The sequence below is a fragment of the Cervus elaphus genome, chromosome 1, assembly GCF_910594005.1.
Source record: "Cervus elaphus chromosome 1, mCerEla1.1, whole genome shotgun sequence".
NCBI classification, from domain to species: domain Eukaryota; kingdom Metazoa; phylum Chordata; class Mammalia; order Artiodactyla; family Cervidae; genus Cervus; species Cervus elaphus.
This window is the reverse complement of record NC_057815.1, coordinates 16,471,855-16,476,533: the sequence shown is the minus strand read 5'-3', so window position 1 is coordinate 16,476,533 and position 4,679 is coordinate 16,471,855. Positions and strand designations below refer to the sequence as shown.

Below are 4,679 nucleotides of genomic sequence, written 5' to 3'. Positions count from 1 at the left end.
TTTGTAGTGCAAAGGTTTTTAAGTTTCATTAGGTCCCATTTGTTTATTTTTGCTTTATTTCCAATATTGTGGGAGGTGGGTCATGGAGTATCCTGCTGTGATTTATGTCAGAGAGGGTTTTGCCTATGTTCTCCTCTAGGAGTTTTATAGTTTCTGGTCTTATATTTAGATCTTTAATCCATTTTGAGTTTATTTTTGTGTATGGTGTTAGAAAGTGTTCTAGTTTCATTCTTTTACAAGTGGTTGACCAGTTTTCCCAGCACCACTTATTAAAGAGGTTGTCTTTTTTCCATTGTATATCCTTTTCTCCTTTGTTGGAGATAAGGTGTGCATAGGTTCGTGTTGTGTGTCATCCTTGTGCGGGGGCCATGCTAATCTTCTCTGTATCATTCCAATTTTAGTATATGTGCTGCCGAAGTGAGCACAACATGAACTGCTTTTGCAAAACATTTTGAGTATTGCCAATAAGCAGGCCCATTAATCTAAGATTATAATTTGAAATTTACATAAAGCCATTGTGGACTACTTTTGTATTTCAAAGATGCTATCCAAATTTATAGCTGTACATTAGGGCATATAAACCTCTAGCCACCTGCATTTTAATTCGTGTATATCTTAACTTTCCTTTGAGATCCATTTTGAGAGGAGGTACAAACCTAGCTCCAGTTATCCCACCATCCTAGTATAGGGCTTCCCTGGCGGCTCAGGTGGTAAAGAATCTGCCTGCAGTTCAGGAGACCTGGGTTCAATCCCTAGGTCAGGGACATCCCCTGGAGAAGGGAATTGCTATCGACTTCAGTATTCTTGCCTGGAGAATTCCATGGACAGAGGAGTCTGGTGTGCTATAGTCCATGGGGTCACAAAGAATTGGACACGACTGAGCCACTAACAATTTCACGTTCACTATCCTAGTAACTCCTCTACCAGTCGTGACTTCATTAGTGCTGCTGTGCATACAGAATACCCTTCTGATTGTAATCTCTCTGTAGCAGGGCTCTGGTGGAGATTCTTAGTCTGCACAGTGGCAAGCAAAGGTGTTCATCACGCAACAGGTGAAATTCAAAACTGAAAATTCAAAGTTGGTGATGGGGAGGTTGCAATACCAAAGGGAGAGTTTCATTTTCTACAATTACACTTGACTCAAAGTTCACAACCCATTTTCAAAAAAATAATATCTCCTCTATATGCCTGATATTCTGAGTGTCTGGTTCCTTAAGGCAGTTGCCTCAAATTTATACAACAGCTTTTTAAATGAAGTTTTGGTGTGTGGCATGAAGAATTGAGTCAATGAACTCTTTATTTAAAAAGTGCTGTTGGAAAACCCAGGTTTCAAGATGGTATCACTACATTGATTACCTTCCTAGACACCTGAAGACACTGAGGAGGATGACAGTCTATATTGTAATGTAACTCATTTTCATTTTCAGTTCAGTTCAGTTCAGTCGTTCACTCATGTCAGACTCTTTGTGACCCCATGAACCGCAGCATGCCAGGCCTCCCTGTTCATCACCAACTCTCAGAGCTCATCCAAATTCATGTCCATTGAGTCGGTGATGCCATCTAACCATCTCATCCTCTGTCATCCCCTTCTCCTCCTGCCTTCAATCTTTCCCAACATCAGGGTCTTTCCAAATGAGTCAGCTCTTCACATCAGGTGGCCAAAATATTGGAGTTTCAGCTCCTACATCAGTCCTTCCAATGAACACCCAAGACTGATTTCCTTTAGGATGGACTGGTTGGATCTCCTTGCAGTCCAAGTGACCCTCAAGAGTCTTCTTCAACACCACAATTCAAAAACATCAATTCTTCTGTGCTCAGCTTTCTTTATAGTCCAACTCTCACATCCATACATGACTACTGGAAAAACCATAGCCTTGACTAGACGGACCTTTGTCAGCAAAGTAATGTCTCTGCTTTTCAATATGCTGTCTAGGTTGGTCATAACTTTCCTTCCAAGGATAAACATCATTTAATTTCATTTTAGGGGGCCTTAATTGTGTAATTCACTTTAATGTAAACAGGCAAAGGGTCTAGGGCATGCTTTTTTTCAGACAGGCAAATTAAGTGATTTCATAAATTTCTTTCAGGATCTCAGATATGGAAAATTAGTTTAGAAGCCTGGAAAATATCTCTAAGTTGACCATGAAGGTTAATTTGGTACGAATAGAATCTTTAGTTTTGTCTTTGTTTTAAATGATCTAACTGGAATGTACATATTGTTCAAAGTTTGCATGTGGACTAGAGGTTCTGAAATGTGGTGCAAGATTTCCAGGCTCATAGTAATAGAATGTCAGAATTTAGAGTCCTTGGCTTGGGATTTCTCTGGTGGTCCAGTGGTTAGGATTTCCTCCTTCCACTCCAGGGGTTGTGGGTTCAATCCCTGATTGGGGAAATAAGATCCGGCATGCTATGAGGTGTGGTCAACAAAAGAGTCCTTGGTTTCTCTGGGGCTTTTATTTCTGCACTTCACTTATTTGGGTAATATAAGAAGGAAACAAACCTCTGAATCAATTGACTTTATTTTCTCATGCTACTCACATGTATAAATTGCCTAATGGATTTTCTGTTTTAGAATCCTTGGAATTAGTGTGGCTGGGGGAACATATATAGTAGTTGTTTCATAGAAACTATTGTTTTCACAGAGGATTATAAGTTGAATGAAAATGTTAAAAGCCTAATTATCAATGTTGCACCTACTTTATTGCCATTGTTTACAAAGGTAATTAGTTGAGGTGATAGATGCATGTGTCCTAGTTTCATCCTTATAACATTTTTAAACCAAATATAATTTTGTCTAATCTGTGACACTTGAAATACTTCTTTTCATCTTCCTTGATAATAGATAAAGCAAATAAAAACAACCTGTAATAAGTTTTGTTTTTTTTAATATGAAATCATTGAAATATCTTACATATATATATATATATACACACACACTAGTATATATATATATAGTTTTTCTGACCAATCTTAAATTCTACCATTTTAAGCCTTTTCTTTCTCAAGCTACATCACTTTGAAGGCATCACAATAAGTGAATGGTTTCTTATTTCTTTCATTTCATGTTAAGCAAAACCTTTTCAAGCTTTCTTATCAGGGGAGAGTGGTATTAGATCTGCTGTTATTTCTCCTGCTGCACATCCCATTAATATCTTTGTGTGTTGTGTTGTTGGAACTATTATGGTTATTCTAAGGTCCAAAATATATGCCTCTCATTCATTTTCATACTGTTCATACTGTTCATGTGGTACTCAAACCAAGAATACTGAAGCAGTGTGCCATTCCCTTCTCCAGTGGACCATATTTTGTTGGAACTTTCCACCATTACCCGCCCCTCTTGGGTGACCCTACATGCCCATGACTCTTGGTTTCATTGGTTGTGGTCCATGAGATCAGTTTGATCAACTTTCTGTGATTGTGGTTTTCATTCTGTCCCCTCCCTGAAAGATAAGGATCAGAGGCTTATGGAAGTTTCTTGATGGGAGAGACTTCCTGTGGAGAAACTGGGTCTTATTCTGATGCTGGGTCATGCTTAGCAAATCTTTAATCCAATTTTCTTTTGATGGGTGAGGCTGTGTTCCCTCCCTGTTCTTTGACCTTGGACCAAACTTTCATTGGCCTTAGACCAAACTATGCTAGAGGTAATGGTGACCTCCAACAAAATGTCCTGTGGACACACTGTCACACTCAGTGCCTGCAACTCTGCAGCAGGCTACCACCAACCCATGCCGCCACCGGAGACTCCTAGACACTCACAGGCAAGTCCGCGTCAGTCTCATCTTGGGTCACTGCTCTTTTCTTCTTGGTCCTGGTGTGCAAAGGTTTTGTTTGTGCCCTCCAAGAGTCTGTTTGGCCAGTACTGTGTAACTTCTGTAATCAAATCCCACTGGCTTCCAAAGTCAAATTTGGAACAGTATGAAAAAGCAAAAAGATATGACAATGAAAGACGATCAGTTTTCATTCCAATCACAAAGAAAGGCAATCCCAAAGAATGATCAAACTACCACACAATTGCACTCATCTCACACACTTGTAAAGTAATGCTCAAAATTCTCCAAGCCAGGCTTCAGCAATATGTGAACCGAGAACTGCCAGATGTTCAAGCTTGTTTTAGAAAAGTCAGAGGAACCAGAGATCAAATTCCCAATATCCACTGGATCATAAAAAAAAAAAAAAAAAAAAAAAAAAAAAGAGTTACAGAAAAACATCTATTTCTGCTTGATTGACTATGGCAAAACCTTTGACTGTGTGGATCACAATAAACTGTGGAAAATTCTGAAAGAAATGGGAATACCAGACCACCTGACCTGCCTCTTGAGAAACCTGTATGCAGGTCAGGAAGCAACAGTTAGAACTGGACATGGAACAATAGACTGGTTCCAAATAGGAAAAGGAGTATGTCAAGGCTGTATATTGTCACCCTGCTTATTTAACTTATATGCCCAGTACATCATGAGAAACGCTGGGCTGGAAGAAGCACAAGCTGAAATCAAGATTACCAGGAGAAACATCAATAACCTCAGATATGCAGATGACACCAGCCCTTATGGCAGAAAGTGAGGAAGAACTAAAGAGCCTCTTTATGAAAGTGAAAGAGGAGAGTGAAAAAGTTGGCTTAAAGCTCAACATTCAGAAAACTAAGATCATGGCATCTGGTCCCATCACCTCATGGAAAATAG

At 39.3% G+C, this 4,679-nt stretch overlaps 1 non-coding gene across 1 annotated transcript; it reads right to left on the bottom strand.

The window, feature by feature from the left end:
- Positions 1 to 318: 318 nt before the first annotated feature.
- LOC122703563 lies at positions 319 to 425 on the bottom strand. The gene has a single exon (XR_006343523.1). It is a non-coding gene; the product is annotated as a U6 spliceosomal RNA (small nuclear RNA).
- Positions 426 to 4,679: the final 4,254 nt, after the last annotated feature.